Raw genomic sequence first — 26,557 nt, 5'->3', positions numbered from 1 at the left:
ATAATGAGGATGGGGAAATGAGAGCAGAAAAGAGAGCAAGAACCTAATTCAAAAGAAGGCTCAGGGTTAAGTAAATGTGGTCTCAGATGGACATGTGAAGGAAGCAAACACACACACATACACACACCTTTCATTTACAACCAATTAAATGGTTATAGAGACAGTGACAGAATTCATTCCATAAGCAATTCGCCTCCTGGGTCCTATTTACTTTAGCTGGTTAAGGAGAGCGTTTCCTATACCATCATTCCACATTTGCAGCATAGTCATTCATGGATTTGATTATTCGTGGATTACTGTATATGCTACTGCCTCCACTGCTGCCCTATAAGTGACCAAAACATAAAGAAAAGAAAAAGGTTCTCTCTAGGCATTTCTTCAGCACAATTCTATGGTCAAAATTAAGTGAGAATTGAGCATAGGATTGTGCTGGAGGACCTAGAAATGCCTAAGGAGGTGTTCTCGCAAGTAATACAAAATAGTGTCCTATATTCATGTTTTCTCCACTTTTGTGGGGATCCTTCACCCGTAACCCACAAAAGTGGAGGGCCAACTGGGGATGGTTAGGAATGTGTCATCTACAGCATCCATGTTTACAAATGAGTTCTCATTCCCACCTCCATGAGATGGAGGTTTGTAAGATGAAGCTCATCCTTTCCTTGATAACAGTCCTCCCCCCAGGTTCATATGTTGGTGTCCATTAGTGATAGAAACAATATTTTTAAAAAGATATTTAAAAATAGCCATAAAGCAAGATTGTTGAGTGTTGAGAAACCCTGGTAAACTATTCTGGACTAATTCTGTGTGGAAAAAGCACAAATTTGTAATGGTTTGCATAGGTTTACTGTGCCAAGGAAAATGATGCTGCTGTAGTCATCTTCATGACTCCATATAGGATGTGGGATTAAAACACAGGAGGAGAGTGGATTTGTTGAATAAATCTCTCTCATCTTCCAAATTACTGTTTCTGGAGCTACTATCTACATTCCTATTATCATCCCAGTGCATATTTTCCCCAATTCTGGGCTACATTGACCAATAGCCTCACTTTGTGCAAGATAGCTTTGAATTTGAGAAACTTGTGAACTTTTGGCTTTAGTTCCATCCACTTCCGGCTCTGACTCTGAGCTTAAGAAAGTAAATGGTTGGAGGAATCTGTGGATGGTATTAAAATCTTTTTTCAAAGTCTGCTCTGCCCTTATCCCTCAGTGATATGAATCCACGTATTGATTAATCCTGAAAGAATGCAGCTCTTGACATAAAAATATTCCTCCACCCTTTAAATGAAATGAGAGCCTTTTTCATTTGAGTGAGAAAGAAACCACAAGGTTTAAGCACTGCAGAACTGTGCTCACCTTCAACCTCCATTTGCTCTCTGTGCACAGAAGTAATACAGATAGAATATCTGCTTGCGAAGGTTGTCTCTGTGCAATTAGTGACCCTAATATGAACGCAGAGATGATGGATGTTGTAGAATATCCTTTCCTTGGGAACCGACTAGCACTGATATTGCCCCTATTCCATTACACACTTTAAACCTGAGTGATCACACCAGTATTTCAGACTTTGACCTTGTCTTCACTGGCCAAGATACTCCAGGGGCAGCCTGGAGTATCTTGACCCTTGAGCTGGCCCAACTTTCCTTGTTACCTCGCCTTCTTTTTCTGAACCATGGTGGCTGTCTGCATGGGCATCTTGCTGGATCACCTGGCATATCAGCCACTACTGCTGTTTGCTTGCTTCTGGTTAGAGCAAGGTGCCCAGTGAAGTTACATGTTGGGCACCTTGTTCTGACTTCAGAATGAATGCCCTGTGACGGCAGTGAATGCACTGGGTGGCCCAAAGGGCTGCTCATGCAGACAGCCACCATAGCACAGAAAGAGTGGTCTGGATCGTCCTCCTAGCATCATGGAACCACAGAGTAGGAAGAGACCATTGAGTCCAACATCCTACCAAACAAATCAAAGCACTCCCAACTGAGGGCCATCCAGCCTCTGTTTAAAAATCTCCAAATAAGGAGACTCCACCACAATCTGAGGCAGCAGCATATTCCACTGTCAAACAACTCTGACTGTCAGGAAGTTCCTCCTGAGATTTAGATGGAATCTCTTTTCCTGTAGTTTTAATCCATTGCTCCCTGACCTAGTCTCTGGAGCCATGGGAAGCATACCTGTTTCTTCTTCGATTTGACATCTTTTCAGCTATTTCAGCATGATTATCATGTCCCTTCATAGCCTTCTTTTCACTAGGCTAAACATTCCCAGCTCCCGAAGCTGTGTCTCATAGGGAGTGACTTCCAGACCTTTCATCATTTTGGTTGCTCTCCTCTGGACACGTTTCAGCTTTTCAACATCCTTCTTGAATTGAGGGTCCAGAACAGTATTTAAAATGTGACCTGATCAAAGCAGAATACAGTGGTACTATCACTTCCCTTGATCTAGTTGCTATACTCCTGTTGATGCAACCAAGAATCACATTGGATTTCTTGACGTCTACATCACACTGCTAACTCCTGTTCACCTTCTGGTCTACTATGACTCCTAGATCCCTTTCACATGAACTGTTGCCTAGCCAGGTGTCTCCCATCCTATATCTGTGCATTTCATTTTTTTTCTGCCTAGGTATAGGACTTCCCTGTTGAAATTCATCTTGTTAGCTTTATCCCAGCCCTCTAACCTATTAAAGTCATTTCGAATTTTAATCCTGTCCTCTGGGGAATCAGCAGCCCCTCTCAATCTGGTATCATCTGCATGTTCCTGGGAGATCCAGAGCAACAGGTATTTTAATTCATCTTAACCTTGTTATGTCCCAGTTTTAGTGTGGGACATGTCGGATGTCATCTGGATTGCCCACATCAGAACTGGGGTTTGGGCCTTGCACCATCCAAACAAGATGATGGCCAATTTGGGCAGGAGAGGAGTGGGCTTTTGACCCAGGCAGACAAGGTCTTGGTGAATTAAATTATTTTTATTCAAACTGTTTAAAATTGCTTTACATTGCCTGAATGTTTAAATGATTTAAATTACTTTAGGTTGGTTGGTTTGTAACTCTCTCTGGTATGGGGAAGGAAGGAAGGAAGGAAGGAAGGAAGGAAGGAAGGAAGGAAAAGAGAGGCAGGCAGGCTTGGACCAAATTCTGTTAATTTGCAATGGACTAATCTGTGACATGCAGAAATGTTTAAACTAGGTTCACAACTCATTTCTTTCTCTATCGTATTAATAGCTTCAAAAAGTATGCTATCCTCCAGCCATGGGATGTGGCTGTTATTAAAGTATTAAAGTAGCTGAAGATGCTGTAGAAACAGTTCACCAAAGGTTAGCATTCCATCCTGGCAGACTTTTTTGTGCGAGAAATAAAAAGGAAAAGAAAGGAAGAAAGAAAAAGAATCGATAAACAGAGAGAAGCTGAAAGTTAAACTGTTCCTTGTGACATGGTCTAATTACTACAACCCACGAGGCTCAAAGGTAATGTCTTGGTACAGAGGCACCGCAGGTTCTTTTTCTGAGAGCGAGACTCTTAGAAAGGAAAAAAGAAGGAGAAAAAATAAATTCTATCGAACCTTCCCAGGAGTTCTCCAAGGAGTAGAAAGTGAAGAGACAACTGGCCGTTTTATGTTGTTATTCATCTTTATACAAAACATCAAACAAAACCTCTTCTCCAATAAACTACATTGGACTGTGTATGCATTCTTTAATGGGGAAAAATTGAAGAATTCATACTGACACCTCAGAGTATAAATGGAATAAAATGAATATTCCAAAAACTAATCCCAGTGTTTTGCCTATCATGATATTTTGTAATATTCTGGAACACAAGAATTAATTGATAACATGTTTTTTGACCCTAGGTCCCCCTCATCTTCAACTGAGAAAACTGACATACTGGAGACTAAAAAATTAGGCCATTTATGCAGGACACAGAATTAACAATGATATGGAAGTATGAAATACTTTGGTTTGGTGGGACAACAACTATCTTGCTAATGCAGTCTTCCTGCCTATTTTTCCAAATGCATTAACTCTTTTTTTTAAATCATATTTTAAGATATATTGAAGACCATTGAAACATGTATTATCTGTGTTTTCCAGGATATTTTTCTCTAAGTGGATTTTGTCCATAACAAGAATTCCATGTAGGCCTGATCTGCACTGTCAAAATAATACAATTTGACACTGCTTTAACTTGCCATGATTCAATTCTCTGCACTTCTGGGTTTGTAGTTTGGTGAGATGTTTAAGCTTTCCAAAATCTTTGGTGCCATAATGAACTACAAAACCCATGATTCTATAGCATTGAATCATGGTAGTTAAAGTGGTGCTGAACTTCATTAATTAATTTATTTATTTCTTAGGAATAAATTCCACTTTGTACAGTTGGGCTTTTCCCCAGGTAAGTCTGCATAGGACTGTGTACTGTATTTTGTTGTTGTTGTTGTTGTTGTTGTAATATATAAGACATCCACTCTTAATTTTCCTGGACAACTAGAAATAAATTGTTCACTAGTTGAGATGTAACCTCAGCTTTGTAGTTCAGATGTCACTACTGTCTTTGAGGCATTTGAACAATGTTGAAACTCAGATTAGAACTGTAAATACATCTATATTTATAGATAGATATTTTCTTCATTTTTCTAACCACTACATATAAATGAAGATAGAGCTGAAAACAGTAAACTGTTCTTTGAAACCCATTCCTTGGATTGCTTCCTATTTGGAAGCCAAGGTAAATGTATTGGCTCTGAAGACTGGAATAATGCAATGCAACGACGGTAGAGTCACGACGTCATGCAATACGGAAAGATAAAAAAATGGAATTAAGTCAGTTCATTAGTGCAATAGCCTTCTCTGTCAGAGAGGTTTGGTACCACAACAAACTACAAATCCACAGCATTGAGCCATGGCAATTAAAATGCTGTCAGACTGCATTCTTTCTGTAGTGCATATACAATCATAGTCTATGAATGCATGCACTAAGGCACTATACAGTACACATTTCATGCATTTTTGCTAGGATTGTGTCAGGATCAGAGGTGCTGTTATGCCTGCTAGCCATATATTTTATATATGCTTTGTAATGCTGGATGATGCACTACATAGCTACATTCCTTCACCAGGTTGTCTTCCATCTTCTCATTTTTCCAGAATATTAATTCCCCAGTCATCTATACTAGACCTCTGGTCATTGTAAAACATTCCCTGGATGCTCAAAGATCTGTCATGTGGTCTATGCCACCCAGCAGTCCTTTGGTTCCTTCCGAAAATGCAGATGAGCTATCAGCGTATAATATCTTTTAGAGAAAACCTGCAACGAAGACTATCTTTAACCCCCTCCCTCCATTATTCAACACTGACAGCTTGCTCAGATACATTTGAGGGTGGTATGAAAATGTAAGGGCTACAGAATAGAAAACATATCGCACACAGTTCCATTTCCCATCCTGCTTTGATCTCTAACACTTCTCTGCTGCTTAGGGCAGGTCTGAGACATTTTGCTGTCAGAGGCGGACAAGCAATTAATGCGCCTACACATATGATACAAGGCGTATAGTATCCAAAACTGATCAAGTCATTTTGCCGTCTGAAATACAAAACTGGAAGTTAACATTCAGTTAAAAATATGTCTTCAAGCTCCTTCAGCCTGTCTCTTTGTAGGTCTGGCATTTTTCCTTCCTGCTGCGGTTCTCCTCTTTCCTTCTGCTCTAGAAACTTTTCCATCATTGCTCTGCAGAGCTTCAGCAATAGTGCTTCCAACACAAATGAAAGGCTGCTGTTTCCTTTTCTCTGGAAGCTACATCTCTGCAATTTAGTTCTGGTCTTTCTACATTAGGAACAGGAAACCTCTGGTTCTCCATATGTTTTAGTCTACAGAGCCCATCGGATTCAACCACAACATCCAAGGGGCAGGAGATTGTGAGCACTGCAGCCAAAAACGTCTGACATGGTAAAGGTCTTCCAATTGCATTCAACAATCCTGTTCCATTAAGTGAGCCTCGCTGATCTTAGGAGAAGCCAAGAGGGTACTGCAATGAAAGAGGACGCCTTTGTTTTTGTGGCTCACTATATTGTGGGCTTATTCTAGGGGAACAATGGAACTGCTTCCTTATTGCCATTCAAACAAGGCAGACAACAGGGAAGAATATCACCGACAGATTACCAGTGTGGTTTCTAGATTTCCTATCAATTGAAGGGTTACTTCAAAAAGCTAGAGATGGAAATATGATTTCACAAAACCTCTGCCACTAGTTGGGAATGAAATTGCACACGAAGCCCTTGGAAAACTCATGGGATCAACAACACACATAATGCATTATATCCTACGGTTGGAAACACTAATAGAAGCCAGCACTGTGTCTTCAACGCTGATAGTTGGAAAGACAAGCATTTTAAAGGAAATTGTTATGGACTGGTGCTTTAAATAATAATGATGATTTTGGAGAACCAGTTTAATTTAAGAACTACAGCCAACAGGAGGTTTATTTTGCTCTTAAAAGGGTGAAAGTGGGGACAGGGAGAATGCTCACAGTTTTGCTGGGCTGATAATTAAATCCTATGGGCGACTTCCAACTAAGAGACGGGGTAAAAACCATTGCTTGCATATCCATTGCATATTACAGACATGCATAATTAATTTGGGTATTAATGTTTTAAACTTTAAGAATGTTGAGGCCTGTAATTGGCACAAATTGTTTAGATATGTGTAATATTTGTTTAGAAAGCAATCTATACCAAGTTAATTAGATAGCATGCTTAATATCTAATTTCCTTTGGTTGTGTGGCTAAATGGTAATTAAATTGCTCAACATTCCTCACAAGTGCAGTGCAATAATAGGAACAAAGTTGCACACTCATTTGGTTCTGCAGATTTGAATTAATTACATGGCAAGCAGATTTATCTTTTATATACTTATACCTCAATAGGTACTTCTTCTAACAATCAATGGGGATTTAATTTCCCTTCAACTACTTTATTAATTGTCAATTGAATATGGTTGGTACTGTAGCAGTTCATATTAGCAGTTTCTGTAATTATACATAGATTTAAAAACAAAAACAAAATTTAACATTTAGAAGAGAAGGGGTATGAAGGACATCTAGAGTGAAAGTGTTTAGCCTGCAGAAGACAATTGAAGGAGACATCAGTCTTCAAATGCCTTGAGGCCTGTAATGTACAAAATGATAGACAGTCGGCTCTCTGTATCCGCAGATTCTTCATCCGCAGATTCAATCTTCCATGGCCTGAATATATAGACTGTATATATTGCAAAAAGTAAACTTTGATTTTGCTGTTTTATATAAGAGACACCATTTTACTATCCATAGTATTTAATGGGACTTGAACATCCATGGATTTTGGTATCTCCTGGAGGAACCAAACCCCAGTAGATATCAAGGAACAACTATAGACATGGTCTTTGTTGCTCCACATATAGGGATGGGCAAATATACCAGTTTTGATGTCTTCCATAATTGAATTTTATGAATTCTGACAAATTCATAAGAAAACAAACTGAAAGAAAATGTTGAGACACTCTTAATGGATGGGCAAATTTTGATTTTCCTTTCTCTCTCCTTTCACTTTTGCTCATTTTGATCCCCTGCATGTGCTGTGCAATGTCACAGGGGGAGGCACCTTTGCTGGCATCCACTGAAGAGAAGCCACATCAATGACGTGGTGTGCCACGATGGAGAGCATGGGGGTGGTGGAACCAGAGTCTTTAAAGGTCCCTGTTTTTCCTTATTGGAATTCCCTATTGAAGTCTTCCAGTGAACAGCTAGCAGCAATAGTGAGCAACCATTTATGAGGATCTACAACAGCGAGTGATTGCAATTGGACTTGATTGGTGGAAAACACTAGATTTCTGGTGCTTCTACATCATCTGAGAATTTTGTTCTTGTTGTGTACCTTCAAGTTATGTCTCACTTATGGTTATAATATGCTAAACCTAAGGCAAACTTATCATGGGGTTCATGATCATAATAATGCATGAGAATGTTTTTCCCCATATGAGGTTGCATATTGCAGTGGCCTGCAAACACCCCCCCCCCCAGGTTCTCCTGGCTCTCTAACCTTCTGCAGATGCCTACCCTTGACATAAATAATCAATCAACCAACATGTGAAGTTAAACAGAAAGAAAAGATTTTTGTTGTAGACTAAGGTAGAGTCATGATAGTCAAAGCACATGATGTTAGCCGTCTTAGATGCTCTGGGCTGGTACAATATAGTTTCTCATCTTCCCTTTGCTAGAAAGAGCAAAAGAGTGTACTGAGAAGAAGTCGAGCTTTGTCAAATATTTGGGGAACACTAACTCAGTTCATTACACTTCCAGAAAAATAAAGTGCAATATTTGTACTTTGGTGAAGTATGTCCACTACATTAAAGTATATCAAAGATATCTGAAATGTTTTCAAGTACAACAGATAGCAGCAACCCGCACATAATTAATCTGTGATTATCTAAATAAGAGTAGAGTTCTCTCCCTATAGCCTGTAAGCAATGTTTATACTCCTTAATAAGCACACAACTAGAGTGAACAAGCTGGGATATCAAATTAATGCAATGTGCTTGATTGCACTGTTGAAGACGTATCCAGTTTAATAATGCTTTCGGCAACAGATGCTTATCTCTACTGTTAAGACTGTCTTTCTTGCGCAGTTAATTATCACGTTTTTGTTTGTTTTTGGTAGGTGGCTGCCTGACCCTTGACATTTTGTTTGTGTTTGTGTGGGTGTGATTGGGGAATTGCCATGGCCTGCCTACCCATCTTGATATTGCAGATTAAAGATGCATTTATGAAGCAAGGCTACAATAATAGTGAAAACCCATTCTGCATATTAATAGGTTTTTTTAAAAAAAACCTTTGTGCGTTTGGAGCTTATGGCCTCTTCAAATTAGTATAATAGGGCTTTTTTTTTTAAAGTTATTTATTGCACAATACATCTTTTACCTTTAGATTGAAGTGCACAAAATATTACCAGGCTTCCTACATTTTGGAGTGGTTGGTTGCATCTGAAACTTTGACACAGTTGCATGGGAAACTATACATGTTTGTAGCTGTCTTACAGCCTCATCCACATCACCCTGATTGATGACCTATGGCACCAGAGAGACAGGAGGAGGATTCTGTTGAATCCTGTGGACCTTTCAGAAGCTTCTAATATAATAAAAAATGTTACCCTTCTAGGTAAGGCGTCTAGACTGGGAAATCAATAGCAAATTTCTACTGATCTATTCATTCTTACTGGGCGTAACCCTCCCCCACCAATGACCACTGAACAAATTTAGGGGAAAGGATTGTAGTGGTTCTTCCACCACTTGAAGAAACAGTGGGGAAAAAGTTTTGAAAAAAGAAAAGACTAGACTAGAACCATCTATTGTCTCCTAGTGGCAGTGTTGTCACTTAAGTTTATCACACGGGGTTTTTAGAACATTATCGTAGTGGAATGAAAGGGGGTGGGAAAGGAACAGAGCGTGGAAAGTACGCATATTACCACATGGGAGAACATTGCCGATGCCGCCAGAAGTCCCCAATCCATTCCCCATAAGTCCCACAGCACCCAATTTTCAAGAACAATTCTGAACAGTTCTTGAAAATCGGCTACTGTGGGACAGATGAGGGGACTTTCAGCAGCATTGGTGGCATTCTCCCATGCAGTAATATGTGTACTTTCCCCATTCCATTCCCTTCCCGTTCCCTTTCGTTCAGCTCCAGTCCCATTCTAAAAGACCCGTGCGATAGCCTCCCCTATCTGTGGTGTCACCCAATGCAGAGGGTGTGTATAGGAGCAAAAGAGCATGCCCCCTCACCTTGCTGTCACATGCCATTCTACTCATGCATAGAACAACATGTGGCAGGAAATGTGTGTGTGCTCTCTCCTTCGTTGCCACACACTGCCCTACTCATGCGTAGAACAATATGTGGCAGGGAGGAGGAATGTGCTTAGCTGGGTGTCACCCCTCTACTAGGGTGTCACCTGGTGCAGCCTGAACCCCACACACCTCCTAGTGACACTAGTGCATAGTGGTAAAGGCCAGCACCACCATTTCTAATTTTGAATATTGCACCTCCTTTCACACAAAAAATGTGCAAATTCCCTCCTCAAAGAACAATGGGATAGAATTTATAAACCTATTTAGATTCCTTTAATTGTTTTTCTTAGAAGAGATAAAGGTAGCTATCCAGATTAGGCCATCTTCTTCTCAGACTGAATTGAGAAATATCTGCTGCTAAAGCAAATGCAACTGCCATCTCCAACAAAGCAAATTGTAACAACAACTGAGTACCCAGCTTGTTGGGGGCAAATTGGCTTACACATTGTAAACCACTTAGAGAGTGCTGAGTTCACTAATAAGTGTTAAAGAAATGTAAATGCTATGGCTATTGCTGTTCCTTCAGTCAGTAACAGCAAAGGATCTAGGAAGCCATTTTGTCATGCTGTTCAGTTCCTTTGCTTGTGCTACAATAAGCACAATCATTCTGAACTGATTTAAGAACATCAGTGGGTCATTCATGTAAACAGATGGACCTGTTGTACAGTGAGAAATACTATTGATTCAAATACTATTCTTTCATTCAGATAGGGTAACAGGTGAGTAGTACTAAATAGTAATGAAGCACCCATATAATTGTGACTACCCTTGCCAATTGTGAGTCATTTTGTTAAATGGAAACTCAGATTTTCTGCATGCAATGTTTGTGCTGTTTTCTCACTGAGCGACAGCTTCATCACCAAATGCAGTAAGTACAGGAATAAGAAATCCTCTGCTCCCCAAAGAAAAGCATAGTCTTCATTAATTCATGAGAAGATATGAATATACATGCTTCCTCACAAGCATCTCTTCAGACAGATTTGTATCCCTTCTTTCCTCCATGGACCTCAAAGTCATGCGCATTGCTCTACCGCTGCCATTTATCCTCATTGCATCTTTGTGAAGCAGGTTAGACAGAAAGACAAGGACTTGTTCAAGGTCAGCTACTCAGCTTTGTGGCTGAAAAGAGATTTGAACTCATGTCTCTTCCAGTCAAATTCTTGAAAACAGCAACAAAAGGGTAGGATATTTAAAATCTTCCAGACCACGAGGCATTGTATTTTGAGTGTTAAGTGGTTTCTAAAAAGTAAATACGTATAGAAAATGGATGCTCTGGCCATTTCCTTTCAGCAGCAATCCCAAGCAAAAGGTTAGTGTTCCTCTCATTGTGTTTTTCTGCCCCCTCAGTTCTGTTTTGAGAAGATAAAATTATGTCTTGAAAAAAGCTAAGATCATTTCAAGAATATGACAGCTGTTTTTCATCAAGACGTGTAGCACTAACCCTTCTTTTCACCTTTTCACACTTTCCTGCCAAGAGCTGACATTTATTATCTGCAGAAAGAAAGAGATTAGTCTTAACCTTGCTTTTACAATGATTAATGTTTGGGGTTGCCATTGTTATACAAGGCAGGGAAAGAAGCATAGTAATGATGCGGATTTAAAAATAATCAAACAAACACACACACACTTATTACACTTTTAGATTGAAATGAAATCTGCTTTATACTCAGGGAGTAGGGAGATTTAATAACAGCAATTGGGGCTGTAATCTTGGCTGCTTTTCTGTTTAGATGGAAATACATTTCCAAATCTCCTGAATGCAAATTTTAATTTGATGGGTTCCAGATGAAATAAATATACAGATGTCATTGTCAGTCATTATTGGGATACGCTTCTCTCTTAGTTTTATCGAAAGTAGTAAGTTGTTAATGTTGTAGAAAAGAAGGCCATAAGAAAAAGTACTTTTAAAAAAGGTACCATGGTGCCATTGAGTGTGGAGGTGGCTGAGAAGAGAGTGCTTCAAGGGCTGCCAAAATGGCCATGCTCTAAACAAATTAATTCACCCACCCCAAATTCTTCACTTTACTATCCACTATCTAGCAGACAGCAAAAGACATTCAAGACACTCTCTGAAATCCACAGGGATTACCTTCCTTATCCTTATCTTATAGGGAAAAAGAAGACGAGACCAGTACAGCCATTCCTCTGTATGCACAGATTCTTTATCTGCTGATTCAACCATTCATCCACATCTAAATTCCAAAAAGCAAACTTTGGGGCTCTCCAGACCACCCCGAAAGGGCTGGCTTGAGGCACCCAGTTTTCCTCCAGAGAGACTCTGCAGCAGCCAAACCTGGCAGCATCCCTCCGCCCCAAAAAGAACCCGGAAAAAAAGGGTTCTTTTTGGCATGCCCGAATGACATCCTCAATGCACCATTGGCACACTTTGGCACATCCATGATGCAAGTGCAGTGCCCGGACGTGCAAATGCTGTGCCGCACTTGCGTCATGGATGTGCGCCCTGTGTGGGTGGGGCCACACAGTCATGGCACTGCCAGAATGAACTAAGCTTTCAGTGCATGCGGTTGCTGCACGCTCCAGAACCCTAGAATCGATGCCAGTGTGCCGCTTTTTACCTATTTAATTTTCCATTTTATATAAGGGACACCATTTTACTACACCATTATTTTTAATGAGACTTGAACATATACAGATTTTAGCATCCATTTACTGGAACCAAACCCCAGCAGATACCAAGGGCCCACTGAACCGCAATATTTGGATCTTGACAAGTGCTAACAATATCAATAGCCACAGGGATGAAACATAGAACTGTCTTTGTTTCAGTGATTTTTTTAAAAGTTTACCCACTTCTGGTTGTATTACCCTCTTGAATATCTTCCTCAAATTCACAGGAATCTCCCATGCCAGGTAAAGAGAGATGCTTTTCTTTCATGTCAAACTCCTTTTTAGAACACATGTAGCGTTCTGTCTACTAAGAAGTTTTCCCTTTTTTATTTTTTTAAAATCAACTTTGTATTTTCTCACTCTTTATGTGGATGAAAATAAACCTGTATAACTGGATAATGACTGTATATACTATGACATTACATACTAATAGTCCTTTCTAAGGGCCCATACAGACAGACCAAAATAAAGCTGCTTTGGGTCACTCTGGAGATATGCTGTTTAAATTATTGTGCTATGTTATGCCTCCATGATTATGCTTTGTATTATGCTATGTATTTTCGATTTTGTACTCTGTATTCTTTATTCTTTATTTTTATAATTACTTTATTGTTATAATATTGCTGTGATTTATTTGATGGGGGTGTATTTTGTATTTTTCATACCTTTGTTTTGTAATCCACCTTGATTCTGCAAGGAAAAGGCGGAATATAAATAAATCATATTATTATTATTATTATTATTATTATTATTATTATTATTATTATTAAATGATGCATGCATCCTAAGAGACTGGAAGCCGTGCCAAAGCCATGCTCCAGTCCTTCCAGACTCTCAGGATGCATGCATCATTTAAACAGCATACCTCCAAAGTGACCCAAAGCAGCTTTATTTTGGCCTGTCTGTCCGGGCCCTACATTTATACAGCCATTGGATTTGGTCTTCCTCATGTTCTCTGCTGCCTTTGACTCTCTGACTTTTCATCCATGATCTAAAATCTTCTGGGTGAAGGAATTCTAGTCGTGCTTGGCCTTCCTGGATATGCCATCCCACAAGCAAAACATAATTTCTAGAAATATCATTTTAAAGTAAAAAATGACTGAGGCATGTTTTGACTATACAATACTGATTCAGAGGGTTCACACTCCAAAACAGACAAAATCACCAATGAAACTGAATGGACAATGTGTCGTCCAGTTCTGGAAAATGGCAGCAGTGCAGCCCATGCAGAATGGAAAGGAGCAGAAGCTGACTGTCAGATGCTGAATGTGCCCAGTCCTACCATAAAGGTTTGAAGGCAATCATTTGAGAATCATACGTTGAAATTTGTCAGTTACCCAAGGCAATACAGTTGGTTTCCACATTTATGGCCTTGACCTCTGCGGATTTTATTATTTGTGGTTTTATTAATATGTTCTCTCTAGGGATTTGTAGGTCTTCCAGCACAACTCTGTCAGAAACTGACCATAGAGTTGTGGTGGCAAACCTAGAGGTTCCTAGAGAAAACACTCCTCTAGGCATTTGTAGTTCCTCCAGCATGATTCTATGATCAACCTCTAGAAAATCTTGACCCTAGAGTTGAACTGGAGGATCTGCAGGATCCTAGAGAGATGTTCTGTTAGGTAAAAAGAACAGTGCTTTTTAATTTGCCATTTTCCCACATTCACAGGGATCCTTCACCCATAACCCCAGCAAATGTGAAGGTACCACTGTAGTTACGTATCACTGTTTTTAAGCTACCTTATCAGAGTTTCTGATTGCACAGTCTTTTCTAACTGTAGATGAATGTGAACACTTTACAGACCTTCTGCTCAAGACGGAAAGTTTTAAAGAAGAAGAATTATTTAAAAGATTTGATAAGAAAAGAGGCAGGGCAGGCTTGCATGTACATATCTGCCCTCTCACTGTTTTAACATTGGATTGGGCTCAGTATTTGAGGGGAAGGAGGCAGGTGTCATACACGCTTAATTTTAAAAGCCGTGCTTCACCTTTCTTGCCATTTACTTGATTAAGCCCCCTGAAAGCTTGTGCACATCTGCCAAAAAGAAGTTAGTCCGACGGTAAACACTTCTTTACATCCATGTTTTTATATTTTTAAAAAATATATACCCTTCTCAGCTATTGACACATTCATGGACCCTGAAAATGCATTCATAGTGGTCCTATAAGCAAATCTACATTTTTAAAAGAATGAAAAAGAAAAAGAAAAAGAAAACGATAATGAGGGCAAACATCCAAGGAAAGGGTAATTGGATTTTTCTCAAGCTATGTTAATCTTCCCATTAGAAATCCTATCTGCTTACACATTAAATACTTGTCAATTTGCATGCGGCTGGAAACAGCAACGCACACCACTAGCATTAGATTGTAACTCCTGACACTTCAATGATCTTCCGTACTTCTATTATTTCACAGTGGCATTTGTCGTCTGAGCTATTTAGCACTGGTTTTCCATCATTGAGGGCAGTATAAATCAGGGTGGATATATATATATATATATATATATATATATATATATATATATTTCTCTTCCAATAATAGTTGAATTTTCAGTGTCTTGAGTGTTTTTGTAAATGGCAGAGTGGACGGCTAGGATGTAAGCACTGTTGGATGCTTGAGCCTCTCCTAGTAAGAATCACTCAGCCATTGATATGCAGACAGCAAAGCTCTTGTCAAGATTCAAATGCTAATCACTGCATGCTGGGAAATTCAGTTGTTCCCAGCTGTAGCTCGAAGCAGCTGTAGCCAGAAGCATATGATTAGAACTTGGATTTAACTGGTCTAAGATTCCCTCTGCAAGATGTATCAGAAAGAAAAAAGTGGCCACTTACGACTCCATGAAAAAAAAAATTACAGACCGTGTAACTACAGCATATTTTTTTTATTACTAATGGCAGATAAAGAAAAGAGATGCCCTGAAATGGTATCAGAAGGCCCTCCATCCTTTCAATTAGACTCTAGCAGCACAACCTTAAATATATTCCCTGCAGTTTCCCAGAGCATTATGTTTTTAAAAACCTCCCGTATCCATCTAGCATAGAAGATTTTACATGAAATACAACACAGCTACGTCTAGCATTTATTTCCTTCTGATAAAACATGAAAGAGAGAGAGGACCCTTTCCTCTATCCTTTAAATGCGGTGATCATTCTTTTGTAATGACAACAGCTTTTTAAAGGAGTCATTTCGAAGGTGGTTAAGAAGCTGATAATAACAAATGTTTTCAATTTGAACTGAATATTTGTTCATGGCAGTGTAGAATTCATTGGTCCTGTCTGTGTTTCAGAAAGCAGTCCCACTTAGAGATGTCAGAGATTTAAGCTTTTCAGGAAAAAAGGTGTGTTCTGCAACAGCTACAATACTCCTAATAAGTCTAAAAGAATCCTATTCTGTATAATTTCCAGTAGAATGCAGGTAAGGTTTCAATCTGACATGTATATATAAGAGTGTAAGCCCTGTTGAAAGTGATGTTTCAAACAAATAAAAATAAAAATTGGCCTACCCTTTTCGTTCTTTCCGATGTCTAAGCGCATAGTCTTGAACAACAACCTGCAATGGTTACTGTTTATAGGTTACATACAGCAGACCCTTTGAAATTAATAGATTTTTATGTTTGTTGTTGTTGCTGAGTGACTTTCAAGTCATTTTTGATTTAAGGTGACACTGAGGTGGCCCCTAAAGTCAAGTTTAAAAAGCTCTTGTTGCCATTGACTTCTGCTGAGATTGAGAAGATTATTGCTTCTCCTACGTTTCCAAGAAGGCCTTTGCAACCTAGTCTTCCAGAGTCCTAGTCCAACACTCAAACCACTGCAGCACACTGGGTTTTAGGTTAGTCATGATTACCTAAAATCCCTTTGATTCAATGGAGCTACACGATGCATGACTAAAACCAGGTCCAATCTATTTTCATCTGCAATCAGCCTTCAACTATCTCTGACACTTTCCTTTTTTGCTTTCTTCTTCTGTTTGTTCTCTCCTCTTTTTTGTTTTTGGGACATGATGGATTACGAATTTCAAAGCTACATGCATCAAGGTTGCATTTTCTTTGAATGAAGACAATGTTTTTTGACAGTTCCCTCATTTGTTACAATCGTATGACATCTCACAGAACTCCAGCTCAAATTAAAAAGGAAGATGCTTGTATCCATGCATTACCACAGAATGACATTGATAAAATAACTACAGAGGAGAATGTGATAAATATCTTACTGGTTCAGAACAAATGATTTCCACTGGAGGTTAGTGTGGTATTCTCAGCTAATTTGCTCCTAATATTCTGAAGCACTGCAGCTGCTTGGGGTAAAACACCATTGTTAGCAAAATATATGAATACTGTAGGCCCTTTGAATCTCTAGGCTCCAGATCTACTAATTCCACCAACCATGAATCAATCATCCCATATTATTAAACGATGGTGACATCAATGTGGACATGTTGAAACTTCCATGTTCACATCGCTGCCATTTAATAATTTGGGACTTGAACACCAGCACATTTTTGTATCCACTTCAGGTCTGAGTGCCAAATCCTTGCACATATGTGGGCCCACTGTAAATGTATTTTTACCATTGCTAATCCTCTTGTAGACTTAGGTACATGGCTTCCTTGAGTCTATCAGTCTGGCATAGTTGTCTTCCTCTATTCCTACAGTCTTCTACCTTCCCAAACATTACTATCTATTTTGGTGAGTCTTCTCTTCTCGTGATATGGCCAAAGGACAACAGTCTCAGTTTAAGCAACCTGGCTTCTAGAGAGACTTCAGGCTTCATTTGTTCTAGGACCCCATTATTGGTCTTTTTAGCAGTCAACAGTATTTGTAGAACTCTTCTCCAGCATCACTTTACAAATTAGTTTCTCCCCACCAGCTTCCTTCACTGTCCAGATTTCACAACTGTACATAAAGATAGGGCTTGTCCATGATAGCTTGGACAACCCTAACTTTTATTTTCAGTTATATATCTTTACACTTCAGAATCTTCTTTGGATTTCTTGGCTGTACTCTCCATTCTAATGACTGAGTCAAGGGAAAAGATTTAACTATCTGAATGTCTTAAACATCTACTTAAAAGTTATGTAAGGTTTCCCTCAGATGTCCTGATCTGTGGAGCTGCTATAGTTGACTTTGGGATCAAATTGATAATCCTTTGTTTTGTTTTGCTTTTCCTTTCTATTTTCCTGACCTCGCCCAATAGGTTTCTGTACAGAATTGCAAGGCAACTTTAGAAGGAGCAACTACATTGTTTCCAGAGCATCATTTACATTTTCTTTTACTTGTTCTTATTTAAACTGTTAACTCTAATGGCTTAGTCTGCTGCAGGATTGCTGGCGACATATTTGCTTTCCAGGAACACTCAAGCCTACCTTGTAGCATGTTTAATATTAAAGACTGATGCTTTAAGCAATGAGAAAGATTATTCCAGCTGACATTTAATTCACAGTGTGCTTATTAATTTTGGATAACAAATAGTTTCTTTGGGATTTGTATTTGGTCAGGAGCATTTGAGAATGACTGAAAATGTAATTAAGTGGTGACCATAGGCCTCTGTCAATCTGGAAGAGAGAAACAATGAAGTGAACTGAAGATTTTGGATTCTCTCCTTTCCAGACTTCCAAATTAGCAAGTACAAAATAACTTGGCTTTTTCTCCCAGTGCTTTTACTTCCATATTTTTTCACGTTTTAAATTAAGTTCTCTTATTGTTTGAAACGTTTTATAATATCTGGAAACGGAAATGTTTAATGATCAGCTGTCTTCAGTTCAACACATAAGTACTTTTCAAGTAGAGTATATTTGTGGTCTCTTTTATAACGAATTAGTGTCATGAACGTTTTGATCAAGAATGAGTGATGAGAATGAGGATGCAAAAATTGGATAGCTGAGCTACCACATAACTTTATTTTATTTTCTTTATGGGATTTGTATTCTCCTTTCCTCCCAAAATGAGATTCAAGATGGCTGTCATAGTAAAGTGAGCTTGGAAAGTTATTTATTTTTTAGACAATGAATTAATTTATATTTCTTGTTACTGCAACTGTTTGCAGACAGAATGTATTGTCATTACTTTTTGTAGTAGCATCACATGGTTCCCAAGTCAGTAGGGCCCTGAATTCATTCCCTGTTTTACTCTGAATTTAAAAGGAGCAATCCGAGGTGCTGAACTCTATTTCTAAAATAGGTTCAGCACTATGGATAGCTCCATCAGTGTCCAAATGGACATGTCCTATGTTGCAAATGTCCAAAGAGACAGGTCATTTTAAGCAGTTATAGTGAGGCCCAGGGACAAGATCTCAACCAGTCCAGAAATCATAAGTGAAAGCCAGTAGATAACCAAAAAACAAAAGTCAAAAAGAGGAGTAATAAGTCAAGGAGTCATTAAACATAGCCAGTCAAAAGTCCCAGGAAGCACACAAACACAGCGGCTGCTGGGAGACTTCAAGATGGCTGACTATGGATTTTTGATGTAGCAGTGTCTCCTCCTTAACCACTGCTTGGTTCCACTGAAGCTTCTCCTTCTCCACTGAAGCTCAAAGGAATGGGGTGCCTTTCCATCTTCCTCAAACACCCTCAGACTCTATTTCTGATTTATGGTGACCCTAAAGCAAACCTATTATGGGATTTTCTTGGCAAGATTTGTTCAAAGGGAGGTTGTGACTGCTTTCCTCTGAGGATGTGAATGACTTGCCCAAGGTCATCCAATGGATCATTTATGGATTTGAACCCTGGTCTCCCAGAGTCCTAGTCCAACTCTCAAACTACTACTCCACACTGGCTGTACTGTATGTATGCTAGCTAGTGTAGGCAGCATTATCTGTCTAATGATATGTATGTCAGATAGCAAGAATCTACTGCATTGAAAATGTGTGGTAGTGGTTGCGGGGTGGCAGTATAAATCACCCCATTATGATTACAATGAAGAACTCATTAAGATGCAGCCTCTTTGTTTCCCAATGTGGAAAATTATATTTCCACCAACATTTCTCCTCAATATTAGTCAAAACCTCCATGTGGGAAAGTGAGATGTGAATAGTAAATATGTAGCCATGAATTTTTAGTAAGATGGTTTAAGACTATCCATCCCAAAGGAAACACTTAGTTCTTCCTCTTTAATTAGGTTGTTTTATGAATCAATTTACTATATAATTCTCTACTAATACACATTTTACTAGATGCTGTAAACATGTTCTGGTGGGCTTGATTAGAAATCCCTCCCTACCCCATCCCTCCTTCCCTATAATGTCCCTCTTTCCCAAAACAGACTCTACAATGAAATGTTCAATATATTCTCCCCTGATACAAGCAAACATCTGAGATTTTTTGTTTTTGCTTACATGTATTCGATATAAGGATTTATATCTGCAGCATTTCCAACCTGTTTCTGAAAAGCCTATGAAGTATATTTTCAAAGACAGTCTTAAAATGTTTTCAGTACTAGAAGGTATATTCTAATGCAGGAAATTGATTTTTAATCACAACAATAAGCATGGACTTTTTAGCCTGAGAAACAACTAGATGCTCAGAATCTTTCTGAGTTGTTGGATCAGTAGTGTCTTACTGTTAGAATTGCTACCAAATGTGTTACTTGTTTTTTTAAAGGTGAAATAATTTGATTTCCCTCGTAGAAAATAGACTTTTGCACACTCACCTCTTATTCCAAATGATTTTAAGATGGCCCATTCATTCTTGCTTCATAAATGGGTTGTCTATATGGTCCAAAAGGCCTGTATTGTCCCCAACAACATATTGTCCAGGCCAAAATTCCAGGACTGAGCCCAATTCTGCCAGACTAGACACAGATCTGGTGAATCCAGCCAAATCCTGGGGTAAACAGCCTTTACTCTGGATCAGTTTGGCCCCTGGTTTGCCACAGAGTTTCCTGGAAACTCAACAGCAAGCCTGGCTGTTTAGATGCCCTCCCTTTTTCCTTACCTTTCCATGCCATTACTCCTACTGTGAAGCCCCCCATTGCCACATCTGATGTGGAAATGGGGCACTTGGTCACATGGCTGCAACCAGGAATCCCACTTTGACATCAGATGTGGAACTTTTTCACATGCTGTAGACACAGACCTCTTTCTTTCTAACTTCCTTAATGCAGTACAAGTACAGTATAATTCCTGTGGACCAAACAGTGTTCAGATGATGCTCAATGTTGCATTCACAGATTAATCATAAGTAAAGGATGACTCGGTCGCATTTAACAACAAAAAATATTAGTAGTAGTAGTAATAGTAGTAGTAGCAATAGTAGACATGGTAAAATCAATGAAAGAGAGAAAACAATAACAACAGTTCACTGCTTTGCAACTAACATAGCGGAAGGGCAGACAGAAAACACTGGCAAATAGAGAAGGAAAATATTATTTTCCTCTATTACGTACTGTATCTCTCTCTTTAATTTCTCCCCCCCCCCCTTTTTTTGCAGAACCAAAAAATAATATGAAAGGGAAAGCTACTCTCAGAAATCCCCGCTGCCTCCATGTGTTCCTTTTCTACGATAATATTTATACACAGTTATTCACCCCACTCTTTTAATTTGGTTATGAAACGCTACTTATGTTGAGCACAGATTTGCTCTCAAGAGTATGTTTGGGAGGAGAGAGTGCTATCTAGACAGATGACTTTTTGTTCTTCGGTTCATATTCAGCTGTTGCAAAATTATGGAAGGGTGCAGATATTTACTATGGCAAATTACCTAGTCATCAAGCTAAATCTTTAGAGAATAAAGGTTTTGCCCATCTGTCTAGGCTAGAAAAATGTACATATACTCTCTTGCATATAGGGATAGACATGGACACACACATATATACATGCATTGCTTATTGAGTCTAATTCTTCAGGTCATAATCAGTAGTATTCAGTAGATGCAATGATGTAGAAAAGAGTTTTGGTGACCTCTAAATATTTTGCACTATAACTTCAATGAGCCTGAGTAAGCACTGTCAATGGTTACTTGATGGGAGTTGTATTCTAGCATTGCTGGAAACTTGGTGAAAACTGTTTTAGAGATTAGAAATGATTGCAACAGCATTAAAACTAAAAACTATGTCCTTTTCTAAAATAAAGAATATTCATTGGGTATTTTAAAGATTTGTTTCATAGCTTTTTATTAAAGTGCTAGTAACCAATGTTGCTTGGGGAAATCCAATATGCACCATTGACTTTTCTGCTTGGTTTTCTATCATGTGTGTGTTCCATCTATTTCTTTTTAAAAGCGGGCAACTGGACTATTACTTTTCATGGTAGTGCTTTTGAAAACTAGAGGTTCTTCTTCATGTTAGATGGCACAGCTACATCGCGTCTCCATCCCAGAAGGGACAGGAAAACAAACCAATGAGTAGCAAAACCACTGGCTACTGAGCATAAGCCAAGGACCCTAGTTGCAGGCTTCTATGGAGCACTTCCTTTTTAGAGGACCGTACAATCTATTCCATTCCGCTCCCTTCCTCCTACTAGTAATTCCTTTAATTCCTATGTAAGGACTCTATCACACATGGCTTTTAAAGCATGAATAAAGCAGGTAAAAGCACCTTTGGCAATACTTATCACATTATGTCACCTCCAAAGTGTGGTGCTGCTGTGTCTCCAAAGCATGAATAGGGTGTCCTTTATTTGTGAAGAAGTCCCATGAATTGGCTCCCAATCGGATGTGTATTACATTAGCCCTGCCATGTGAAAATGCAGATCTGGCATTGGGAAGTCAGGTGGCCTGAATGTTTTCTCCTCTCCCCCATCCGTGCTAGCCCCAAGCAAACTGGTGTTCTGTTATTTTATCCCCCCCCCCCAGCAAATCTTGAGTCTGCTGATACCTCATGTGTGTGATACAGTTAGGGTTACATAAGCATAAGCAATGGAAATATTAGCATTTATATTATAGGCATGGCTTTAGTGATAGTTTCTCTTACTGTGTTGTTGCAGGGATCACTGTGGTTGCTATGATCACTTTTTGTAATTTGAAACCAAATGTCATAAACCAAATGTGCATTAGCATTATTGCTATCAGTTCAATCCTGGTGTGAGATATCCAAGGAAATTGGTTCAAGACCTGCAATTGTGGCAGGGTTTTTTCTTTTAAATTATTCCGAGCAAAGCAAGATTAGACAGAGAGAGGACTGTTCAAAAACACATCACGGCTCATTTTACATTTGTCTTGGACTGAAGATATAAACTGGCAGTGTAAGCTGTGTCAGTAAAGAGAATAAATAAAAGGAGCAATTTCAGAAGATGCAGAATCGCCTCCTGGAATTCGCTTTCGCAGAAGGCTATTGAATCGAGGAGCACAAGGCAGATTTTAGAAACAGCTGGATAATTTCCAGCTCATTAGCAATATTTGTGCCTCGGCAAGTTGTAGGTTTAACAAGAATCTCACGATACAGGGTATAAAATAATTGTGTCCTGTTCCATCATATTGATTCCTTCATTGAGCACATAAAACATTTCACAAATGGCTGGGTGCTCTGTAAAAACCAAAGTTTCAGCTTCTTTTGGGGATAAACCATCTCAGTTGTTATTCTGTAGCTGTTCGGGTGGGCTTTGCTCTCTGCTAAACCCCTGGGATGTACTCTAAGGTCATGAGGATAATCAGGGTTTTATTGTTTGAACAGAAGAGGTTTGGGTTTGTTGAATATCAGCAACCAATTTCTAGGGCTGATATACTATTGAGAGGAGAGAGTTTGTTCAATTCCTGCTGTAAATAACTACTAGAGCAGTGATCCACTAATCCATCATAGAGGGCATCTTCTTCTTATGCTACAGCTGATGGAGAAGTCACAATGCCTGCATCCACACTGCAGAAATAATCAAGTTTGAGATCATCATCATCATCATCATCATCATCATCATCATCATCATCATCATCATCATCTTATGGTCATAAACCAAAATATAAAGTACAATTACAGTATATACTCGACTATAAGTTGACTTCACTTATAAGTCAAGGGCAAGTTTTGCAGCCAAAATTATGGATTTTGCTATGGTAAGTCAAGGGTAAAACTTAGGGTCATGTAGCAAAGGATTTTTAAAGATGAAGCAAAGCAAAACAATGTCAAAGAACATACAAATTTCCAGCAGACATAACTCTTTGTGCTTACTCTTAAGGCTGGATGAATGAGACAGTAGAGGGTTCATTGCTTCCAGGACAGATTATACTCTTGCTTTTCACCAGGCGATGGTTCCTTCTTTTAAATAAGAGTTAAGACACAGTACTTACATTGACCCATGGATAAGTCAACTCAGGTTTTTTTGGGTCAATTTTTTGACATAGATTTCTAGACTTATACATGAGTATATACAGTATATAAAACTCCCAGAACATACATGCATACATATATATGTCTCCATCCATCCATCCATCCATACACACATTCATCATTTTGGTTGCATCCACGCCACTGAAACAATCTGGTTTCACACCACTGTAACTGCTCCGCTCTGGTGCCAAAACATTGAGCAATGGCAGTTGCAGTGGTGTCAAACTGGATTATTTCTGCAGTGCGGATGTAGCCTTTAACTGCCATGGGTCAATACTATGGAATTCTGGGAACTGCAGTTTGTTGTGGCACCAGAGCTCTTTCTGCAACATGGATGCAGCCCTAATGGCAGACGCAGTAGACACTGCGGAAGCAAAGATATTTACCTGGGTTTTTCTGGACCACAAAGGACTTGATAAACGGCCAATCTTAAATCCTTATTGGATTGTTTATTTGAAGTTCCTCAGTTCTTAAACATACATACCTCAAAAACAGAAGCAAAATGATCCGGGCTATTTCTTTAGAAACATGGATTCATTACTATTTTATTGCGCAAATAGTGTAGCGATGAGTCTAGAAGGCCTTCAAGGCACTAAGAAGGTCTTAATAATATATGTAAGAGCTAATAATATATGTAAGAGCATTTTACCTGTAGAAGTAATGTTATTGATCTAACACCATTAAGGTCTGCAATATCTTGGCAAAAAAAAAACCAAACAACCAAAAGCAAACACTATGTTTTTCCATAACGTCATCATCTTCATCATCCTCTTTCTCTCTTTCTCTCTCTCTTTTAAAAGAACATTTCACATTCTCAGTTGGTTTGGCAGACATTAACACACACACACAAAAAAAAGGCAATTCTATCTGCTCTGGTGTCTGCCTGACTACTTGATATTGTCAATCAATGAATAAATTCATTTCCTTACAGTTACCTGGACACAAAATGCCTGTTACCAATTCAAATATTATGTACATAAATAGCGGCTCATCAGAAATGGCATGTCATTGATGATGCTTTAATGCTTGAGGATATACGTATATATGCCCTTCAACCAAGAATACGTTTTTAATGTTGTAACTGGATAACAGATTTGTTGGCTTTCCTGTGCTATGCAAAACATTCATCAGTCAAACGTCTCACTGATGATGAACCGGAGAAATGGGGTTTGCCAATTTTTAGCTAAGATTGGGAAGTTGAACTAGAAACTAGAAACATGTTTACTAGATTCATTTTGTGACAACTCACAAAGACAATCCTTTTCTCCCTTCCTTCTTACTAGAGCTGGGCATAAATGGCCTCTCAAATGTTAGTAGGGAGAGAAATAGGGGGAAGGATTGCATTGAATTTCTCCAGGGGAAGATATATTCTCCGATGGTGGGTTTTACTTTTTTAAAAGGCGGGTCTCGGTGTGTACCATTAACTGCAGCAATAGCCTAGCTTCTTTCTTTCTTTTTCTGAAAGGATTTTGTTTTTCTGTTGTCACTGCCATGAGCAGCAGGAGCAGCAACTGGGTTAACAGCGTGGCCACCACTCTGCAATTCTTCTCATTCAGCTTCTTCTTCTGACAATAACAAAACAGATTCTCACTTCAAAAGAAAGCCTGAAGGAAATTAGGCTTTCCATCTGACTCGCATCATGTCAGTGTACTGCCTGCTCCTGGCTTGCAAATTACACTGCTAAGATCTTCTTCCAAGTAGCCAGGCATCCTAGTCAGGTGAGGATGCTTGCAGGGGAAAAGATGTTTTCAGGAGTGGGAACTAGGCTGTGTAATACCCACCCCAGGCTAGAAGGCAGAGTTTAGTACTTGGATTAATATCATGTTCATGGCAAGCAAAGACAGTTGTTTAATTTTTTCTCAGACTTTTAAAGCGGATTCTATTTCATTTGTTTTCTATGAAAACTGCTTTTTTATATTTGTTTGAAGCCACCCTGAGAACATGAGGACTGAGAATGGAGCAAGCTTGTTTTCTGAAGCTCCAGGGAACAGGACCTGGAAAAGACAGGAAAAGAGATTCCACCTCAACATTAGGAAGAACTTCCTGACAGTAAGAGCTGTTCGATAGTGGAATGCACTCTCTCAGAGTTTGGTAGAGTCTCCTTCCTTGGAGGTCTTTAAACAGAGGCTGGATGGCCATCTGACAAGGATGCTTTGATTGTGAGTTCCTGCATGGCAGGGGGGTTGGACTGGATGACCCTTCAGGATCTCTTTCAACTCTAAGTTGGCATGGAAATATTTCAAGTTAAGAAATAAGAACATAGGGACACCCATGTAACTGATTTGGTAAGGTTTAAAATTTCCAGTGGGTTTGATCACACTAAACAATTCTGCACCTAAGCAATATTTCTTTTATCAGATCCAGCACTCATTTTATCAAGCAGCACAAGAAAGAGGAGGAGAGAAGAAAAGCCGGGCTAGCCTTTTGATATTCTCTGCTATGTCTTTTTGGACTGTAAGCCTGTGTCAGGTTATTTCAAACAAAAGCCAAGCGAGAGTGTCACTACTGAAGAAAACCTTTATTTAACTAATGGGTATCCACACTGCAGAATGAAAGCAGTTTGACACCACTTTAACTACCATGACTCTATCCTACAGTATCCCAGGATTTATAGACTGGTGAGGTATTCAGCCTGGTCTTTCAGACTAGGGTTTAATAAGATAGAGTCACAGCAATTAAAGTGGTGTCAAATTGCTTTGATTCCACAGTGTGAATACACTTTAAGGTGCAATCTAAAACAAAAGTATAAGTTATAGAGCAGGCACAATACCATCTATAGCTCTCCAGAAATACTGCAGGGAAGCTCTACATCA

This window comes from Sceloporus occidentalis, unplaced genomic scaffold (assembly GCF_023333645.1).
Source record: "Sceloporus occidentalis isolate IW3139 unplaced genomic scaffold, rSceOcc1.0.p SCAF_10, whole genome shotgun sequence".
In the NCBI taxonomy this organism is placed as follows: domain Eukaryota; kingdom Metazoa; phylum Chordata; class Lepidosauria; order Squamata; family Phrynosomatidae; genus Sceloporus; species Sceloporus occidentalis.
The sequence above is the reverse complement of the archived record's forward strand: the minus strand, read 5'-3'. Positions refer to the sequence as shown.